This window comes from Ranitomeya variabilis, chromosome 8 (genome assembly GCF_051348905.1).
Source record: "Ranitomeya variabilis isolate aRanVar5 chromosome 8, aRanVar5.hap1, whole genome shotgun sequence".
Classification (NCBI taxonomy): Eukaryota; Metazoa; Chordata; class Amphibia; order Anura; family Dendrobatidae; genus Ranitomeya; species Ranitomeya variabilis.
In genome coordinates, this window is record NC_135239.1 from 80,988,266 (window position 1) to 81,011,932 (window position 23,667).

Consider the following 23,667-nt stretch of genomic DNA (forward strand, 5'->3'; position numbering starts at 1 on the left):
AATCTTAAACAATACAGGTCACAACTGCTACAGGAGGAGAGACGACCCTGCCTGCGAGGGCTCACAATCTACAAGGTATGGGTGAGGATACAGTAGGTGAGGGTAGAGCTAGTCATGCAGCAGTTTGGTCAATCGGTGGTTACTGCAGGTTGTAGGCTTGTCGGAAGTGGTGGGTCTTGATAAAAGTTAGGCGGTCTACACTTTCAGGAGACAGCCAGTTGCGCTTATCCTTCAGGATACCACCAGCAGCACTGATGACATGTTCTGAGAGAACAATGGCTGCCGGGCACTATAAAACCTCAAAGGCATGTGCCACTCAGCCATTTTTGAAGACCAAAATGTGAAATGGTCCAAATTCTCCCTGATGGTATTGATATTTAATTCTAGATAATCCTGCACATCCTCTCCATTCGTTCACCACGTGTAAGATTTGGACTCTGTTGTGCTGGTGCTGGTGGTTTAAAAAAGTGTCAATGGACTCACAGAAATTGCTTCTTCCACTTACACTACTGCTGCTAATGTTTTGGCATTGATGAAATGACATGCCGAAGGTTGGAAGTCTAGAGCTGCAATGCGAACTGTGTGCTTCACTGCTGTCTTGGGGAAAAGCTCTCTTAAGGTTGTGTAAAAGCATGTTTCGATACTCCAGCATTCGCGGGTCCCTTTTCAGGGCAGGAAGCATCTGGCAAAATTTGGTTTTATAACATGGATCTAACATAATGGCAACCCAGTAGTCAGCAGTATTCCTAATCATAACTATACGGGGATCATGATGCAAATAGTGCAGCAAGAAGGCACTCATATGTCGGGCTGTATCATGAGGGCCAAGCCCATGCTGTGTTGGTGGCTGGATCACAATGATGGATGTTTCCTCTGTCCTCTCCCATGAACCACGAACAACAGAGAGGGGAGGATTATACTCTTCATCTGACAGTTGCTCACCCGTCACCTCTTCCTCCTCCATTTGTTCCTCAGATCTTGCACCTTCGATAACAGCTTCTCTGTTTCTACCTGCCCTCCTCGATCACAGTAATTTCCCCTCCCTTGGCACCCGCCTATATGACCACAGTCTGGGACTTAGAGACAATGTTATCCCTTCTGCATCCTCCTCTGCTTTCTCCTCTTCTTTTGGGACCACCATCTCCTCCCGCAGGCTATTCAAAGTCTACTCCGGTATATATATGATCAGAATAGTGATGCTGATGATGACATCATCAGAGCTAACCATCTCAAAAAACAGCCATTTAGAAACTGTGCAGAAGGGTGCAGAGGTCCTTAATCTGTGCTGTTATGGACCTGGTGGTTAGGAGCACCCGGAATGACCTGATGAGTAAATTCAAAAATCGGGACTAGCTCTCGGTAAGTGGGAAATCTGCTGACCGCAAACCCTACTCCTATCACACACACACTAGAAATAGCCGTGGAGCGTACCTAACTCTCCCTAGACGCCTCTTCGCAGCCTAAGAGCTAACTACACCTAAAGATAGAAATAGAAGCCTTACCTTGCCTCAGAGAAATTCCCCAAAGGTAAAGGCAGACCACCACATATATTGACTGTGAGTTAAGAGGAAAGTCACAAACACAGGAATGAAACAGGTTTTAGCAAAGGAGGCCAGATTTCACTAAATAGTCAGAGGATAGAAAAGGGAACTATGCGGTCAGCACAAAAGACTACAAAAACCACGCAGAGTAAGCAAAAAGACTCCCCACACCGACTCACGGTGTGGAGGTGCCACTCTGCACCCCAGAGCTTCCAGCTAGCAAGGGAATATCATGATAGCGAGCTGGACTAGAAATTAGCAGTAACAACAAATGAACTAGCAAAGACTTAGCTTCTGCTGGAGTAGACAGGTCCTCAGAGAAGTCCAAGAGAGATCTGAACCAATACTGACACATTGACAGCTGGCATGAAGTAACGATCTGAGTGGAGTTAAATAGGGAAACAGCATAGCAATAAACAAGAGCAGCTGATAAAGCCAACTTCAGTGACCAGCAGTTCCGCTCGAAGCCACCAGAGGGAGTCCAAGAGCAGAACCAACCAAAGAACCATTCATGACCACAGGAGGGAGTCCGAGAACGGAATTCACAACAGTACAGTTGAGGAGGGGTCACCGAACCCTCACCAGGGCCCCCAGGCCGATCAGGACGAGCCAAATGAAAGGCACGAACTAAATCGGCAGCATGGACATCGGAGGCAACAACCCAGGAATTATCCTCCTGACCATAGCCCTTCCACTTAACCAGGTACTGAAGCTTCCGTCTCGAAATACGAGAATCCAAAATTTTTTCTACAACATACTCCAACTCTCCCTCAACCAACACCGGAGCAGGAGGATCAACGGAGGGAACCATAGGCGCCACGTACCTCCGCAACAACGACATATGGAACACATTATGGATGGCAAAAGAAGCTGAAAGGACCAAACGAAATGACACAGGGTTGAGAATTTCAGAAATCTTATAAGGACCAATGAAACGAGGCTTAAACTTAGGAGAAGAAACCTTCATAGGAACATAACGAGAAGACAACCAAACCAAATCCCCAACACGAAGTCGGGGACCAACACAACGACGGCGGTTAGCGAAACGTTGAGCCTTCTCCTGGGACAACGTCAGATTGTCCACTACGTGAGTCCAAATTTGCTGCAACCTGTCCACCACAGAATCCACACCGGGACAGTCAGAAGGCTCAACCTGCCCCGAAGAAAAACGAGGATGAAAACCAGAATTGCAAAAAAAAGGCGAAACCAAAGTAGCCGAACTAGCCCGATTATTAAGGGCGAACTCAGCCAATGGCAAGAAGGTCACCCAATCATCCTGATCAGCAGAAACAAAGCATCTCAGATAGGTCTCCAAAGTCTGGTTGGTTCATTCGGTCTGGCCATTTGTTTGAGGATGGAAAGCCGAAGAAAAAGACAAATCAATGCCCATCTTAGCACAAAAGGACCGCCAAAACCTAGAGACAAACTGGGAACCTCTGTCTGACACAATGTTCTCCGGAATGCCATGCAAACGAACCACATGTTGAAAAAATAATGGCACCAAATCAGAGGAAGAAGGTAATTTAGGCAAGGGTATCAAATGGACCATCTTAGAAAAGCGATCACAAACCACCCAGATGACAGACATCCTTTGAGAGACAGGAAGATCTGAAATAAAATCCATGGAAACATGCGTCCAAGGCCTTTTCGGGACTGGCAAGGGCAAAAGCAACCCACTGGCACGAGAACAGCAGGGCTTAGCCCGAGCACAAGTCCCACAGGACTGCACAAAAGAACGCACATCCCGTGACAAGGAAGGCCACCAAAAGGACCTAGCCACCAAAATCTCTGGTACCAAAAATCCCAGGATGACCAGCCAACACCGAGCAATGAACCTCAGAAATAACTCTGCTAGTCCATCTATCCGGGACAAACAATTTCTCCGCTGGACAACGGTCAGGTCTATCAGCCTGAAACTCCTGCAGCACCCGCCGCAAATCAGGGGAGATGGCAGACAGAATTACCCCCTCTTTGAGAATACCAGCCGCCTCAGGGACTCCCGGAGAATCAGGCACAAAACTCCTAGAAAGGGCATCCGCCTTCACATTCTTAGAACCTGGAAGGTATGAGACCACAAAATCGAAACGGGAGAAAAACTGCGACCATCGAGCCTGTCTAGGATTCAACCGCTTGGCAGACTCGAGATAAGTCAGATTTTTGTGATCCGTCAAGACCACCACACGGTGCTTGGCTCCCTCAAGCCAATGTCGCCACTCCTCGAATGCCCACTTCATAGCTAGCAGCTCCCGATTGCCAACATCATAATTACGCTCAGCAGGCGAAAACTTTCTAGAAAAGAAGGCACATGGCTTCATCACAGAGCCATCAGAACTTCTTTGAGACAAAACAGCCCCTGCTCCAATCTCAGAAGCATCAACCTCGACCTGAAAAGGGAGCGAAACATCTGGCTGACGCAACACAGGGGCCGAAGAAAAACGACGTTTCAGCTCCTGAAAAGCCTCAATGGCCGCAGAGGACTAATTCACCACATCAGCATCTTTCTTTGTCAAATCAGTCAAAGGTTTAACCACACTAGAAAAATTAGCGATGAAGCGACGGTAAAAATTAGCAAAGCCCAGGAATTGCTCTTCACAGATGTAGGTTGAGTCCAATCATAAATGGCCTGAACTTTAACATGATCCATCTCGATAGTAGAAGGGGAAAAAATGAAGCCCAAAAAGGAAACCTTCTGAACTCCGAAGAGACATTTAGACCCCTTCACAAACAAGGAATTAGCACGAAGGACCTGGAATACCATTCTGACCTGTTTCACGTGAGACTCCCAATCATCCAAAAAGACCAAAATATCATCCAAATATACAATCATGAATCTATCCAGATACTTTCGGAAGATGTCATGCATAAAGGACTGAAACACAGATGGAGCATTTGAAAGCCCGAATGGCATTACCAGGTACTCAAAATGGCCCTCGGGCGTATTAAATGCTGTTTTCCATTCATCGCCCTGTTTAATATGCACAAGGTTATACGCCCCTCGAAGATCTATCTTGGTGAACCAACTAGCCCCCTTAATCCGAGCAAACAAATCAGACAGCAGAGGCAAAGGGTACTGAAATTTGACCATGATTTTATTGAGAAGGCGGTGATCTATACAGGGTCTCAGAGAACCATCCTTCTTGGCCACAAAAAAGAACCCTGCTCCCAACGGTGATGAAGACGGGCGAATATGCCCTTTCTCCAAGGACTCCTTTATATAACTCCGCATAGCGGCGTGCTCTGGCACAGATAAATTAAAAAGTCGGCCCTTAGGAAACTTACTACCAGGAATCAAATTTATAGCACAATCACAATCCCTATGAGGGAGTAGGACACTGAATTTGGGCTCATCAAATACATCCTGGTAATCCGACAGAAACTCAGGGACTTCAGAAGGAGTGGAAGCAGAAATTGACACCAAAGGAACATCGCCATGTACCCCTTGACAACCCCAACTAGACACAGACATTGATTTACAATCCAATACTGGATTATGAACCTGTAGCCATGGCAAACCCAACACGACCACATCATGCAAATTATGCAACACCAAAAAGCGAATATCTTCCTGATGTGCAGGAGCCATGCACATGGTCAACTGAGTCCAGTACTGCGGTTTATTCTTGGCCAGCGGCGTGGCATCAATTCCCCTTAATGGAATAGGATACTGCAAAGGCTCCAAGAAAAAACCACAGCGCCTGGCAAACTCCAAGTCCATCAAATTCAGGGCAGCGCCTGAATCCACAAATGCCATAACCGAGTAGGATGACAAAGAGCAAATCAGAGTAACAGACAAAAGAAATTTAGGCTGTAGAGTACCAATGGTGACAGATCTAGCGAACCGCTTGGTGCGCTTAGGACAATCAGAGATAGCATGAGTGGGGTCACCACAGTAAAAACACAGCCAATTCTGACGTCTGTGTTCTTGCCGTTCAGTTCTGGTCAAAGTTCTACCACATTGCATAAGCTCAGGCCTCTGCTCAGAGGACACCGCCAAATGGTGCACAATTTTGCACTCACGCAAACGCCGATCAATTTGGATGGCCAAGGACATTGATTCATTCAGACCAGCAGGCGTGGGGAATCCCACCATAACATCCTTAAGGGCTTCAGAAAGACCCTTTCTAAAAATTGCTGCCAGGGCACACTCATTCCATTGAGTAAGCACAGACCATTTTCTAAACTTCTGACAATATATCTCCGCTTCATCCTGACCCTGACACAAAGCTAGCAAGATTTTCTCTGCCTGATCCACTGAATTCGGTTTGTCATAAAGCAATCCAAGTGCCAGAAAAAATTCATCTACATTAAGCAATGCAGGATCTCCTGGCGCAAGGGAGAATGCCCAGTCTTGAGGGTCGCCACGCAACAAAGAAATAATAATTTTTACTTGCTGAATGGGGTCACCAGAAGAGCGGGGTTTCAAAGCAAGAAACAGTTTACAATTATTTTTGAAATTCAGAAACTTAGATCTATCCCCAGAAAACAAATCAGGAATTGGAATTCTAGGCTCTAACATCGGATTCTGAACTACATAATCTTGAATGCTTTGTACCCTTGCAGTGAGATGATCCACACAAGAGGACAGACCTTGAATATCCATATCTACACCTGTGTCCTGAACCACCCAGAGGTCAAGGGGAAAAGAGAGACAAAACACACTGCAAAGAAAAAAAAATGGGTTCAGAACTTCTCTTATCCCTGTTATGGTTACCCCAATGACCATGGGAAAAAAATACAAAACGGACTAGCTCTCGGGTGATGGAAACTAAGGTCGACCGTGACCTGAACCTGACCCAACACTTACAGTAGCCGGGGGATGTACCTACGATGCCCTAGACACCACGCGCCAGCCGGAGATCTAACTACCCCTATAAGAGGAACATACAGGCCTGCCTTACCTCCAGTGAGGAACCCCAAAAGATGATAGTAGGCCCCCACAGATATTGACGGTGAGTTCAGAGGAAATGACATACGTAGGATGAACAGCAGATTTAGCACAGTGAGGTCCGCTTACTAGATAGCAGAAGGACAGGAAAGAGTTACTTCACGGTCGACCTAAAAATCACTATTCAAAAACACCATCCAGAAATTACTTTAAACTCCAGTGACAACTCATGCCACTGGAGTAGTAATTTTCTGTCCACAAGAGCTTCCAGCACTGAAGAGTCACATTGCAGATAGCTGGACAAAAATAGCAAAACAAGAAACAAAATTCAACTTAGCTGAACTGGAACTTGAGGCAGGTGAATGCAACAGAATGCTACTAGCACATTGTTGGCCGGCATGTGACTAACAGCCAAGCAGCCTTAAATAGGAAACTCCCCAAGAGGGTGGCGACAGGTAATCAGAGATGGAGGAAGGCACATAAGAGACACTACCATAACAGACCACCGGGGGAGCCCACAAACCGAATTCACAACAGTACCCCCCCCTTAAGGAGGGGGCACCGAACCCTCACCAGAACCACCAGGGCGACCTGGATGAGCACTATGAAATGCACGAACCAAATCGGGAGCATGAACATCGGATGCTGTCACCCAAGAATTATCCTCCTGGCCATAACCTTTCCACTTAACCAGATACTGAAGTTTCCGTCTGGAAACACGGGAGTCCAAGATCTTTTCCACCACATACTCCAATTCACCCTCAACCAACACAGGAGCAGGTGGATCAGCAGAAGGAACAACCGGTACCTCATACCTCCGCAATAATGACCGATGGAAAACATTATGGATATTAAAAGATGCTGGGAGGTCCAAACGAAAGGACACAGGATTAAGAACCTCCAGAATCCTATAAGGGCCGATAAACCGAGGCTTAAACTTAGGAGACGAGACCTTCATAGGAACAAATCGAGAAGACAGCCACACCAGGTCCCCAACACAAAGACGAGGACCAATACGCCGATGACGATTAGTGAACTGTTGAGTCTTCTCCTGGGACAACTTCAGATTGTCCACAACCTGTCCCCAAATCTGATGCATCCTATCAACCACAGCATCCACTCCAGGACAATCCGAAGACTCCAATTGACCGGACGAAAACCGAGGGTGAAACCCTGAATTACAAAAAAATGGAGAAACCAAAGTGGCAGAACTAGCCCGATTGTTAAGGGCAAACTCTGCCAATGGCAAAAAGTCAAGCCAATCATCCTGATCAGCGGACACAAAACACCTCAAGTAAGTCTCCAAGGTCTGATTAGTACGCTCAGTCTGGCCATTAGTCTGAGGATGGAATGCAGACGAAAAAGACAAATCGATACCCATCCTGGCACAGAACGTCCGCCAAAATCTAGACACAAACTGAGTACCCCTGTCAGACACTATATTCTCAGGAATACCATGCAAACGCACCACATTCTGAAAAAATAGAGGAACCAACTCAGAGGAGGAGGGCAATTTGGGTAAAGGTACCAAATGAACCATCTTGGAAAAACGGTCACAAATCACCCAGATGACAGACATCCTACGAGAAACCGGAAGGTCAGAAATAAAGTCCATAGAGATGTGCGTCCAAGGCCTCTTAGGAATAGGCAAGGGCAACAACAACCCACTGGCCCTAGAACAGCAGGGCTTGGCCCGAGCACAAACATCACAAGACTGCACAAACATGCGCACATCTCGAGACAAAGAAGGCCACCAGAAGGACCTAGACACCAAATCCCTGGTGCCAAAAATTCCAGGATGACCTGTCAACGCGGAAGAATGAACCTCCGAGATAACTCTACTGGTCCAATCATCAGGGACAAACAGTCTACCAGGCGGACAGCGATCAGGCCTATCCACCTGAAACTCCTGCAAAGAACGCCGCAGGTCTGGGGAGACAGCTGACAATATCACCCCATCCTTCAGGATGCCGGTAGGTTCGGAATCACCAGGCGAGTCAGGCTCAAAACTCCTAGAGAGGGCATCCGCCTTCACATTCTTGGACCCAGGCAGATATGACACCACAAAGTTAAATCGGGAGAAAAACAACGACCAGCGCGCCTGTCTAGGATTCAGACGCCTGGCCGACTCAAGATAAATTAGATTCTTGTGGTCAGTGAGGACCACCACCTGGTGTCTAGCACCCTCAAGCCAATGACGCCACTCCTCAAACGCCCACTTCATGGCCAGAAGTTCCCGATTTCCCACATCATAATTTCGCTCAGCGGGCGAAAATTTTCGGGAGAAAAACGCACATGGTCTCATTACTGAGCAGTCAGGATCTTTCTGCGACAAAACTGCACCTGCTCCGATCTCCGAAGCATCCACCTCAACCTGGAACGGAAGTAACACATCAGGTTGGCGCAACACAGGAGCGGAAGAAAAGCGGCGCTTAAGCTCTTGAAAGGCCTCCACAGCCGCAGAGGACCAATTAGCAACATCAGCACCCTTTTTGGTCAAATCAGTCAAAGGTTTAGCAATGGCAGAAAAACCCGCTATAAATCGGCGATAGAAATTAGCAAAACCCAAGAACTTTTGCAGACTCTTCAAAGAAGTAGGTTGCATCCAATCACAAATAGCCTGGACCTTGACAGGGTCCATCTCCATAGATGAAGGGGAAAAAATATATCCCAAAAAGGAAATTCTCTGAACTCCAAAACTACACTTTGAGCCCTTTACAAAAAGAGAATTAGCTCGCAAAACCTGAAAAACTCTCCTGACCTGTTGAACGTGAGATTCCCAGTCCTCCGAAAAAACAAGAATATCATCCAAATACACAATCATAAACTTATCCAGATATTCACGGAAAATATCGTGCATAAAGGACTGAAAAACGGAAGGGGCATTTGCGAGACCGAAAGGCATTACCAAATACTCAAAATGGCCTTCAGGCGTATTAAATGCGGTCTTCCACTCATCCCCCTGCTTAATCCGCACCAAATTATACGCACCACGTAGATCGATCTTAGTGAACCACTTAGCCCCCTTTATACGAGCAAACAGATCAGTCAGTAAAGGTAACGGGTACTGGTATTTAACTGTAATCTTATTCAAAAGTCGATAGTCGATACAAGGTCTCAATGAACCATCCTTTTTACCTACAAAGAAAAATCCTGCCCCTAGTGGAGACAACGAGGGGCGAATATGACCCTTTTCCAAGGATTCTCTGATATACTCCCGCATAGCAGTATGTTCAGGTACAGACAAATTAAACAAGCGACCCTTAGGAAACTTACTACCGGGGATCAATTCAATAGCGCAGTCACACTCTCTGTGGGGAGGGAGAGAATCAACTTTAGGCTCTTGAAAGACATCATAAAAATCTGACAGAAATGCTGGGATCTCAGAGGGAGTAGATGAAGAAATAGGAACCAAAGGTGCATCCCCATGAATACCCCGACATCCCCAGCTCAACACAGACATAGATTTCCAGTCCAAGACGGGATTATGAATCTGTAACCATGGTAATCCAAGCACTAAGACATCATGTAGGTTATATAATACAAGGAAACGAATAATCTCCTGATGGTCTGGGGTAAGACGCATAGTCACTTGTGTCCAATATTGTGGTTTATTGCTAGCCAAAGGTGTAGAATCAATACCCTTCAGGGGAATAGAAACTTCCAACGGCTCCAAATCAAACCCACAACGCTTGGCAAAGGACCAATCCATGAGACTCAGAGCGGCGCCAGAATCCACATAAGCATTCACAGTCACAGATGATAAGGTACAAATCAATGTCACGGACAAAAGAAATTTTGACTGCAAGGTACCTGTAGAAAAAGATTTATCAACCTCTTTATCAACCTTATTTATACGTTTAGAGCATGCTGATATAACATGAGCTGGATCTCCACAGTAGAAGCACAATCCATTTTTGCGCCTGTAATTTTGACGTTCGCCTCTAGACAAAACACGATCGCATTGCATATGCTCTAATGCCTTTTCAGAGGTCACCGCCAAATGGTGCACAGGTCTTTGCTCAGAAGACACCGCCATATGGTGCACAGGTTTTTGCTCAGAAGATACCGCCATATGGTGCACAGATTCTTCCTCAGAAGACCCCGCCATATGGTGCACAGATTTGCGCTCCCGCAAACGCCGATCAATCTGGATAGCCAATTTCATGGCATCATTCAGACCTGTAGGCACAGGGAACCCCACCATGACATCCTTCACGGCATCAGAGAGACCTTCTCTGAAATTAGCTGCTAAAGCGCACTCATTCCATTTAGTAAGCACCGACCATTTACGGAATTTCTGGCAGTATATCTCAGCTTCATCTTGCCCTTGGGAAAGAGCTATCAAGGCTTTCTCAGCCAAAATCTCCAAATTAGGTTCTTCATAAAGCAACCCCAAAGCCTGAAAAAACGCATCTACATTTAACAACGCAGGATCCCCTGGCGATAATGCAAATGCCCAACTTTGTGGGTCGCCGCGCAGTAGAGAGATAACAATTTTAACTTGTTGAGTCTGATCACCAGCAGAGTGAGATCTCAGAGACAAAAACAATTTGCAATTTTCTCTGAAACTCAAAAACCGGGATCTGTCTCCGGTAAAGTATTCAGGCAGAGGAATCTTAGGTTCAGACATTGGAGCACGTATAACAAAATCTTGTAGGTTCTGTACTTTTGTCGCAAGGTTATTCAAACCCGCAACTAAACTCTGTGGATCCATGTTTCAAATGGGTGTAACCCAAGCATTCAGAGGTTAAGAGGAGAGGAGAAAAAAAAAAGGCTGAAGACTGCAGTTTAAGCAAGGAATACAAATGATCAAACTAAGGTGCACTTTCAAACACAGAAAAAAAAAAAAAAAAAAAAACCTTTTCTTCTCCTTCCTACTTTAGTGCATATTTTAACACATAGATTTTTTACAGGCCGGCCAAACTGTTATGGTTACCCCAATGACCATGGGAAAAAAATACAAAACGGACTAGCTCTCGGGTGATGGAAACTAAGGTCGACCGTGACCTGAACCTGACCCAACACTTACAGTAGCCGGGGGATGTACCTACGATGCCCTAGACACCACGCGCCAGCCGGAGATCTAACTACCCCTATAAGAGGAACATACAGGCCTGCCTTACCTCCAGTGAGGAACCCCAAAAGATGATAGTAGGCCCCCACAGATATTGACGGTGAGTTCAGAGGAAATGACATACGTAGGATGAACAGCAGATTTAGCACAGTGAGGTCCGCTTACTAGATAGCAGAAGGACAGGAAAGAGTTACTTCACGGTCGACCTAAAAATCACTATTCAAAAACACCATCCAGAAATTACTTTAAACTCCAGTGACAACTCATGCCACTGGAGTAGTAATTTTCTGTCCACAAGAGCTTCCAGCACTGAAGAGTCACATTGCAGATAGCTGGACAAAAATAGCAAAACAAGAAACAAAATTCAACTTAGCTGAACTGGAACTTGAGGCAGGTGAATGCAACAGAATGCTACTAGCACATTGTTGGCCGGCATGTGACTAACAGCCAAGCAGCCTTAAATAGGAAACTCCCCAAGAGGGTGGCGACAGGTAATCAGAGATGGAGGAAGGCACATAAGAGACACTACCATAACAGACCACCGGGGGAGCCCACAAACCGAATTCACAACATATCCCTCTTTTGAGATGCATTAACACTTTATGGCCAGCTGTACTGTTATGGACCTGGTGGTTAGGAGCACCTGGAATGACCTGATGAGTAAATTCAAAAATCGGGACTAGGTCTGGGTAAGTGGGAACTCTGCTGACCGCAAACCCTACTCCTATCACACACACACTAGAAATAGCCGTGGAGCGTACCTAACTCTCCCTAGACGCCTCTTCGCAGCCTAAGAGCTAACTACACCTAAAGATAGAAATAGAAGCCTTACCTTGCCTCAGAGAAATTCCCCAAAGGTAAAGGCAGACCCCCACATATATTGACTGTGAGTTAAGAGGAAAGTCACAAACACAGGAATGAAACAGGTTTTAGCAAAGGAGGCCAGATTTCACTAAATAGTCAGAGGATAGAAAAGGGAACTATGCGGTCAGCACAAAAGACTACAAAAACCACGCAGAGTAAGCAAAAAGACTCCCCACACCGACTCACGGTGTGGAGGTGCCACTCTGCACCCCAGAGCTTCCAGCTAGCAAGGGAATATCATGATAGTGAGCTGGACTAGAAATTAGCAGTAACAACAAATGAACTAGCAAAGACTTAGCTTCTGCTGGAGTAGACAGGTCCTCAGAGAAGTCCAAGAGAGATCTGAACCAATACTGACACATTGACAGCTGGCATGAAGTAACGATCTGAGTGGAGTTAAATAGGGAAACAGCATAGCAATAAATGAGAGCAGCTGATAAAGCCAACCTCAGTGACCAGCAGTTCCGCTCGAAGCTACCAGAGGGAGTCCAAGAGCAGAACCAACCAAAGTACCATTCATGACCACAGGAGGGAGTCCGAGAACGGAATTCACAACACTGCCCACTCTGTAAATGTGATATGTGCACATCTGTACTGCAGTGGCCAAGGCTATGCGATATGACATACTGCATCAGGGCTTGTTTCTGCTCCCACAGTTGATGCAACATATGCAGAGTGGAATTCCACCATGTAGGCACATCGCATATCAACCTGTTAACAGGCATGGACAGAGACCTATCTATCGATGCAATTCGATGACCTGAAGGGTGCGAATGGTTGAAATGAGCACAAAGCTTACGTGATTTCTGGAGCAGCTTACCCAGGGCAGGATAGTGGTGGAGTAAATGGTTGGACCAGGTTGAGGATGTGAGCCATGCTAGGCACGTGTGTGAGCTTGCCTTGCCATAGGGCCGCCACCAGGTGCGCACCGTTATCAGACACGGCCTTCCCTGGATGGATGCAGGCTCAGTGGAGACAGCCATTGATCAAATTCAGCCTAGAGAGCTGTCCAAAACTCTTCAGCTGTATTACTGCGATCACAAAGGCATATCAATTTTAACCCTGCCTGATTGCAGTGAACCCTGGCTGCGCAGTATGGAGGTGGTGGGGATTCACTCTGCACCGTGGGAACGCGTGTCTCATTAAAGCAGAGGTTTAGGGTGCAGGTTAAAGCCCTAGAGAAGATAGATGAGGCAGAAGCAGTGGAGAAAGTGTTAAATGTAGAGGTTTGTTCTGCAAGCCTTGGGGATTCCAAGACTTGTGGAGCAGCGCCTGCCCCCACAGCCACCAGAGTCACCCAGTGCCCAGTCAGCGAGATGTAACGCCCTTGGCCATGCTTTCTCGTCCAAGTGTCTGTGGTGAAATGCACCCTGGCAGACATAGATTTAGTCAAGGAATGGGTCATGTTGTCTGCGACATGCTAGTTTAGAGCAGGCATAGCTTCCTTAGAAAAATAATGGCAACTGGGCAATTGGTACTGGAAGACTGCATCATCTGTATTTACCAACTGGAAAGGCAGCATTTCCGTGGCCAACAGATTGGAGATGGTGGAGTTCAACCTCATAGCTTTGTCATGCATAGTAGGAAACAATCTTTAACCACAACTGCAGTACAGTGGGCTGGCTGCAGTGCTGAGAGTGGGCAGTGTACGGTGAACCGGACAATCTGCTGGACCGTGATAGAGGTGCAGGCGAATATGTTATGGTGGATTAAGAAAGTTGTGGTGTGCTTGTTCTCTGAAATTGGTCAAAAACAGCAGGTATGTCCACTTCTGTTACAGCTGACGGTGAGCTCTCAGTCAGTGTGACTGGTGCGGGTAAAGAACCCAAGGTTCTGCGGCAAAGACCTGCATCTCAATAGCTGGCACAGTTACAGAGGAGGAGGAAGAAGCAGCAGATGTGATTGATGGGGCGGCTGATGGTTGTTGAGGTCCACTGGTCCGTATTTTTGCGCAGTGGGATTCCCACATTAACGCATGTTGATTGCGCATGCAAAGGTTCATGCATGTAGTAGTCAAATTATTGCACTTTTTACCTCGACTTTTACCTCGCATGTTGATTGTGCATGCGAAGGTTCATATGTGTAGACCCGTGGACACTGCTGGTCACAGCCACACTTGTGGCTGAGGATGCATTGATCATCGTGGCTTCATCACTATGTGTCTACGATGTACGGTGCAGTGTAAACTCCTTGTTTTCCTCCTTAGATGATCTACTCAGCTTTGTGCCTCTATGTTCATGCCAACTGGGGTCTAACACTTCATCATCATCATCCCCTGTGTTATCACATTCCTCGTCCTTGGAGTCGCCCTCCTCCTCTTCCTGCCCTACCAGCACAGTACAGTCTGCATGAGCCTCAGATATCTGAGTCTCATAAGGATCACTTCCCACCAGGGGTTAATGTCTGATGACGAGGGTCAAGATGCTGCTCAGAACATACTTCGTCCTGCAATCCAAGCGCAAAACATTTTGGGCATCGGAGCAGATTTCCTTCTCTTGACTCTGTGAAGCTTTTGAGTACACTTCTGATGATCATGGCATAGAATGTGTGAACAGCTCGTCAGACTCACTCATCTATGGTTCCATACAGTCAGTTGTACGGTTGGAGAGTTGGAATGCGGGGGAAGAAAGGGGAATTTTGGTTCCATCTCTGTGGACTGTACCGGGTGTGATGTTGAGATGGAGGAAGAGGAGGAGAGGCCACTTGAAGATCTACTTGCCATCCACTCGAGCACATGCTCTTTCTGGGCCTCATCAACAAGGTGTATCACTGGGCTTCTGATAAAGAAAGGTAGTGGAGTAGCCAGTCCAGTAACAGAACTTGACAGATATCTTTCCATAGGATGTGACGATGTTGGTTCACTAGTGCTTTCACTAACCTTACCACCTACCCCACATACACCTTGAACACCAAGCCAAATTACCCTTTCACCATGGCCTCACTTTTTCCCAGGCGTGTTGCCCAGATAGTGTGATAGGAGCACAGTATTAGCAACAAAAAATTTGATTTTAAACTGTGCACCACCTCTTCAAACAGCTGAATTTCAGGGAAAGTAAATTCCAAGGTCAAATATGGCATGCTGCATCGCGTTAGTCACAGAAGAAATAATTGTTTGAGTGTGGATGAGGCCTGTATGACAAAAAAATATATGCTACAAACAATTTGAAAGTCAAAAGTCCCCTACTGTATGACATTTGGCAATAGAAATTATTTTTTGGTTATGTGCGTGAAATCTGCAGACAGCTTAATTTCAACTCAACAAAATTACAAATTGTGATACATCGGGCTGTCTAACTTTTTGCAACTGAAAAATTGTAATTTTTTTTAATGTGCGTTAGGTCTGCAGACAGTTTCATATCAGCACAGCACTAGATGACAAGGTGAGAAACAGCAGGCAGTTTCACATTTAGCTTGTGAAAAATATTATTTAGAATGCTATACTCGTGCATGGAGCGCAATTGAAGTAGTGCACAACACACTTGTAGGACATGTGACCTGCTGACTTTGTCTATGGACCTCAATAATGGTTAAAAATGCTGGAAGGTAAATTTAACAGCCACACTGGACACTAGCTAGCTATACTATCTGACTGATATACAACCGCCTAACTAACTAGCTATAATCTTGCTGCTAACAGTGTCAGCATCAGGAGCAGCCTTTCTGCACTGTTAGGCCGCCGTCACACATGCAAGTTTTACGGACGTAAGAGTGCAGAAACTACATGTGTAAAACTCGCATAACATATGGCACAATGATTCTCAATGGGTCTAGTCCTATCAGCCGTATATTACGGATCCGTAATATACGGCGTTCTACGGCCGTACAAAAACGCAGCATGCTGCGTTTGTCAGCGTATTGCGCAAAAAAAATCGCCAATGAAAGTCTATAGGGGCGAGAAAAATACGGATTCCACACGGACCAGCAGTGTGACTTGCGAGAAATACGCAGCGGTGTTAGTGAAAAGTCGGTAATTCAATTGCCGTCTTTTCATTTCTCCTGCCTAAACCCGACAGGATATGAGACATGGTTTACATACAGTAAACCATCTCATATCCCCTTTTTTTTTGCATATTCCACACTACTAATGTTAGTAGTGTGTGTGTGCAAAATTTCAGCGCTGTAGCTGCTAAAATAAAGGGTTAAATGGCGGAAAAAATTGGCGTGGGCTCCCGCTCAATTTTCTCCGCCAGAGTGATGAAGCCAGTGACTGACGGCAGATATTAATAGCCAGGAGAGGTGATGCGCCCCTGCTGGATGTTCTCATGAACTGCAGCCTAGGAACTTTTTCCCACGCTCCAGGTCATATGAGGACATCCACCAGGGGGCGCATCACCGCGACTGAAGGAAATGTAGGTCAATGACCTACATTTCCTTCATTCGCCGGGGAATTACAAGCACGAGCACAGCTGCATTTGCAGGGCTCCTGCTTGTAAATTATTTTAACCCCTTCAGATGGATTACCTCGTGGTACGTGACGGGTCAGCAGAAGGTATGTATATTGTGGGTTTATTGTTTTGCCAAGCGAGGGTCTGCAAATGGATTGAGAGCAATAAAATATTAAAACAACCGCTGTGTTTATTTCATTAAAATACTTTTAAATCATGTGTGTGTGTGTGTTTTAACCCTTTCAAACAATTGGATTAATAATGGATAGGTGTCATAATTGACGCCTCTCCATTATTAATCTGGCTTAATGTCACCTTACAATAGCAAGGTGGCATTAACCCTTCATTACCCCATATCCCACCGCTACACGGGAATGGGAAGAGAGTGGCCAAGTGCCAGAATAGGCGCATCTTCCAGATGTGCCTTTTCTGGGGTGGCTGGGGGCAGATGTTTTTAGCCACGGGGGGGCCAATAACCATGGACCCTCTCCTGGCTATTAATATCTGCCGTCAGTCACTGGCTTTACCACTCTGGCGGAGAAAATTGCGCGGGAGCACACGCCAATTTTTTCCGCCATTTAACCCTTTATTTTAGCAGCTACAGCGCCCAAATTTTGCATACACACACTACTAACATTAGTAGTGTGGAATATGCAAAAAAAAATGGGGATATGAGATGGTTTACTGTATGTAAACCATGTCTCATATCCTGTCGGGTTTGGGAAGGAGAAATGAAAAGCCGGCAATTGAATTACCGGCTTTTCACAGATATCGCGCTGTAGTAAATATAAATACAGACTATATATATATATATGTGTCTCAATGACATATATATATATACTGTATATATGTTTTCCCGAACATTTGAGCACATAAATCCATTAGATGTCGGTTTTGCAAGCCTGCGAGAAAATATCGCAGTACGAATGCCATACGGATTACATACGGAGGATGCCATGCGCAAAATACGCTGACACACCCTGCCTACGGATCACTATTTTGGGAACATTTCTCCGTATTACGGCCGTAAAATACGGACCGTATTGTCTTACGCCGAGTGTGACGCCGGCCTTGCAGTGTAAGAATGGTGCTAAAATAAGATGTTCTCTCTTTATATGGAGATGGACATGTGATTTTTGCAGCCCATGACACAAGCCATGGTGTCAGGACATTATGGATGTTTCCTGATTGGCTAGCTGCAATGTGCACACATAAAGTTAGGTGAAAAAAAGTTTACAAGAACGCCGTTCTTCTGAGCTCTGCAAACTCCCTCCCCTCATCAAACACATGCAAAATGCTCATAAAACACCACCATTATTGTTGCAAAAGTGCTGAAAATACTTTTGCGGCAAAGCAAATATTTTCTGGGACTTTTTACTGAATGTTACCGATTTTTACAGATTTTATAACATTTTGCTCATGTTTCCAATCACAATTCTGAATGTGCCATATTCATGCCGAATTTATGCTTGACGCTCATTTTCTGAACAAATTCGCTTATCACTAATCATGAGCAAACTGCCCCAGGTGTGACGGTACCTTCTCCAAACTGCAGGCTTCAGCTCTTTCCACTGATGTTCAATAGGATTTAGATCAGGGCTCATAGAAGCCTCTTCAGAATAGTCTAATGTTTTGTTCTTAGCCATTCCTGGAAGTTTTAGCTGTGTGTTTTGGATAATTACTCTGTTGGGGGATCCATGACCTGTGTCTCAAACCAAGTTTTCTGACATTGGGCAGCACATTTCACTCCAGAATCTCTTGATAGTCTTGAAATTTCACACCATTCTAAACAGATTTCAGACATCCTGTGCCAGATGCAGCAAAGCAGCCAAAAACATAATGGAGGCTGTACCATGTTTCAGAGTCATATCTAGGGTGAGCAGTCATGGTATGTACCCTGGGCGCAGTCGGCAGGGGGATCACAGTTAGGCCACCTAATGCGAAGGTCTGAAGGGTCTCCACCGGCGGCTGCTCTGAGCAAAGAAGCTGCAGCGCGCCGGGTCCCAGTAATCAATTTCACTTGCATATTTGAGACACAAGTACAATTGAAGCTCTGACTGCTGAGTCCGAGTGACGTCAGCAGCGTGATCATGTCATTTGATCACACTGCTGACATCACTCACTGGTGGCGAGTGCTCCATGTTAGTTGAGCTGAAGACACTGAAGATGGGGGGAGACTTAGTGTAATGGGGCAGTGTGGTATTTACTGCTTCAGGGGGTATTTGCTGCTTGGGGGTTATTTACTGTTTGTGTGGGGTATTTTCTGCCTGGGGTATTTACTGTCTGTGTGTGGGAATTTACTGTGTGTGTGGTGTATTTACTGCCTTTGGTTATTTACTGTGTGTGAGGGTATTTCCTGCTTGTGGGGTATTTACTGCATGTGGAAGGGGTTTTTACTGTGTGGAGGGGGTATTTACTTTGTGGAGGGAGTATTACTGTGTGTGGGAGATATTTGCTGTGTGTGCGGGGTATTTGCTGAGTGTGTTGCAGAGGATATTTGCTATGTGTGTGTGGGGTGTATTTGCTGTGTGTGGTGGAGATTTACTGTAATGGGGATAGGGGAGAACAGTGTGAAGAGATGGCCCGGTATGGAAAGGAGGGGGCAGTTTGGAGAGTATGTACTATATGAGGGACAGGGGGTCATACTTTGTGCCAAGAATATTGTGAGTGGCAATTATATATTCAGGGTCTCAGCGCAGGGCAGATATTTTTATTCAGAAGCATTATAAGACCACCACTATCTTTAATGGCAACACGGCGGAATGCGCTGCAGAAAAAACAAAGAAGATCTAAGTCTGCAGAAACAAGCTGTGGATCTAAAAACTCATCATGGAGTCTGGACAAGATGAAGAAGAAAAGGAAGAGAACCACTCCAGAGGCAACATCATCTTTCATGTACCTGTATGTAAATTTTTTTGTGATACTGACTAATTCTTATATTTTTATTTATGTGAGCAACATTAAAGGGGTTGATAAAGTTTGTGCTGAGTCTGCAGTCATTCTATGTGACTGCAGACATTTGAATTCTCACAGTGCACACTGCACGCTGTCAGGATTCTCTTGTGCAGATGATTTGCATACATGCGGTCACGTGCTGACTAGACATACGTTGACTCACTCAATGAAGATGAATTTAGGAAGGCTGAACACATCTTGAAGGAATGTGGCCAGAAGTATTCAAATTGCATACTTGTGCAAGGGAGAATCCTAAAGGTATGCAGTGCATGTGCTGTGAGAATTCAGAAGCCTGCAACAACCCATAGTGATTTAGATAAGCACAACAGTAACACCCTATGGTATTATATATTTAAAATTCTACGTTTACTTAAAAATTATATCTAAAAATAATTAAATACCATAGAAACACCGTAATGTGCAAAAGATTAAATGGTAACCACTTGAAGGAAGAAACCAATCCATACTCCAAGCATGATAAAACCAAGGACCACCAAGACAAAGAATGTACAATAAAAAGGTATATCCTTATTTAAATAGAAATATTAAGCAGTAACAATAGAAAGGCACACAATGGATGTGCATGTATCAAGATACACATAAAAAATGAATAATATTAAAAAAGAGTTTTTGTATAAAAAAAGACCATGCATATGGCGGATAAGGTATACTTTTAAAGGTAAAAAATATATTATTGCCCCTAAAAGGTATAATTAACATAACAAAATAATATTTTTTTTTCAAAGTGTGTATATAATAAATGCACTGCACAGGCAAAAAAGGACCTCAAATACAGGTCACACTCATGGGCTAATAACATAAAATAAAAAATATGCTAAGTGCACACAGGCAAAAAAAAAAAAAATATATATATATATATATATATATATATATATATATATATTTATATATATATCTTGGTAGGCAGGGTAAAAAAAAGAAATAAAATAGACAATATTCGACTATCAAAAATAAGGACTAAAGAAGGCATAAAAGATAAGGTACATATGTGTAAAGGTCAGCAAGGTGCTATATGATGTGCATTTCAAAGTGCCAAGTGCATAGTGCTCAAAATCGCCATAAGAGAAAATAGGGGGATATACCTTTAAATACCGCTGAGTCTTGATAACGTACACCCCGATGCGCGTTTTGGAATTAGATTTCTTCGTCAGCCCCCTGTACGATATCTTTGCGAGTGGGTTTGAGCCCTAAGTGTGCAAATCGCATGTGTGCTTGAGGGGGGCCAAAATGAGTTCTTTCCCCGGGTGCCAGAAAACCTAGATACACCTCTGCCTTGTTTCACATAGAAAAAAAACAAAGGTAGGAACTGGGATATAAATTTGTGTGCATGCAGCCTGTAAGTAGACGCCTACACTAGCCACTAAACAGAAAAAAACAAAGACAGAGACAAAATGATTAAAAACCCTGCAGTAAATAAATAAATAGCATAGTGCAGACAAATAATATGCAACATATGGTTAACATGTTTTTTTATTAAAAAAAATGCGAAAACCATCCCACCTTGTCACGGCAGCCGTAATTGGTTAACATTTGTATTATGTATCTTCAATTTGGCCCAATTTTCCTTTTTTTCCACCCCCAAGGAAGTTGGCTACAGTCCCATAGATGTTACATTTCTGAAAAATATGTGCAACCGTAGTAACAAGAACATTAAGCTGTTTGAAGATGATCTTATAGCCTTTAACTTCAACACATCTGTCTATAATTTTCTTTCTAATCTTCTGAGACAAAGCTCTCTTTAGCTTCCTATGGTTTATATTCAGTGTGGCACACATCATGACTAGTGTTGAGCGATACTTTCCGATATCGGAAAGTATCGGAATCGGAAAGTATCGGCCGATACCGTCACAGTATCGGAATCCAATCCGATACCGATACCCGATCCCAATGCAAGTCAATGGGACGAAAATATCGGAATTAAAATAAACCCTTTATACACTTGTAGGTTCATTCTACATGAAGGAAAACAACTAAGAATAATGTAGGATGTATTGGGGGACGTGGCGGAGACATTAAAGGCACAGAGGTTTAGCCCAATCTAATAGAATAGCAGGATTTTTTTTTTTTTTTTATGACGTTCGGCGTTAGAAAGAATTTGACTATGTTATTTTTTTTTTTTATGTCAGATATTGATGTTTCACTACTTCCACGCCCTTCACCTTCTTTTTTACTTCTCCCACGCTTTCTTCTTCATTATCCTCATCATCAGCTTCTTTGACATCAACTTCTTCACCTTCTTCATCTTCTTCTTCATCTTCTACCTATTATTTTTTGGGTTACATTGTTCATATTCTTTTTATTTTACTATTATCTTCATCATATTCTACTTCTTCATCATATTCTTATTTGTGACAGGCATTCCCGTAGTTGTTATCTATAAAAGTTTGAAGATTACACCTTCCGTTCTGCCTGTCACAAAACAGTTACATTTGTCCGCGTTCAGTTTGGCCTGCAGCATCAGGCTTTATCCAGGGGCACCACGAGGAGGAACGGACTCACCCCCATACACTGCTTAGTCTTCTTCTGCTTATAATTTACATAATATTTTTTGCTCTGATATTTTGTGTTATGCTTAATGTCCTTCTGCTCTTTGTTCTGCAGCCTCTTGTTCTTCTGCTTCTCGGTCTTCCAGGTCGTCGTCGTCTCCAGGGTCGTCGTCTCCGGGGTCGTCGTCATCGGGGTCGTCTCCGGGGTCGTCGTCATCGGGGTGGTCTTCAGGGTCATCGTCTCCAGGGTCGTCGTCATCACGGTGGTTGTCGTCTCTGGTGTCGTCGTCATCTTAGGGGTGGTCTTCCGGGTCATCGTGTTTAGTCTCTTGAACTTGGAAATGCAGCAGAAGGTACAAGAAGGCTGAGAGAATGCCGAGAACCAGCTGATGGAACTGGAGCTCAGATGGCTACCCGAAGGTCCAAGAGCCAATGGAACGACCGAGGACCAGCTGACGTTACTGGAACCCGGTTACTAAGCAGGAGGTACCCGTGCTGAAAGCACTACCAAGGACCACCTGACGTTGGTGGAACTCAGATACCCAGAGGGAGGCACCTAAGCCAAAGGCTCTGCCCGGAACCAGCTGACGGTACTGGAACCAGGATGGGGAGCAGAAGGTACAAGAGCAAAAGACACTGCCGAGAACCAGCTGACGGTGCTGGAACCCGGATGGGTAGCCGAAGGTCCAAGAGCCAATGGAACTACCGAGGACCAGCTGACGTTACTGGAACCCGGTTACTAAGCAGGAGGTACCCGTGCCTGAAAGCACTACCAAGGACCACCTGACGTTGGTGGAACTCGGATACCAAAGGGAGGCACCTAAGCCAAAGGCTCTGCCCGGAACCAGCTGACGGTACTGGAACCAGGATGGGGAGCAGAAGGTACAAGAGCAAGTGTCTGCGTGGCTTTTGCAGGACACGATGCCGGCTGCACAGCAGGGGAACAGCTGGCGGTGCTGAACCCCACTGACACATTGGCTGGTGTTTTTCTCTGTGCAGCTAGCACATCTGGGCCCCAACTGGCGGTGTGTTAGAGCCCAGGGACAGCAGGAGAAGGAGGAGGAGCAGGAGCAGGGGGAGGGGAGTGTAGGCCGAAGCCTGCACTGGCGGCAGCTTTGGGTGTGTTGTGTCTGCGTGGCGGTCGCAGGACACGTTGCCGGCTACACAGCAGGGGAACAGCTGGCGGTGCTGGACCCCACTGACACATTGGCGAGGTGTTTGGCTCTGTGCAGCCAGCACTTCCGGACAGCAACGAGCGGTGTTGTAGCCCGGGCTCTGCAGGGGGAGCAGAGTGTAGGCCGAAGCCTACTTGAACCAATTTCAAAGGTAACCTTTAACCCCCCCTCAGGGGTTAGAAAGTAGAAGAGCCACAGCTTATGCAGCAGTAGTGCTGCGCAAGTCAAAGGTTGCTCTTGTAATTTTTCTCCTTGCACACGCTGAATGGAACACGTAT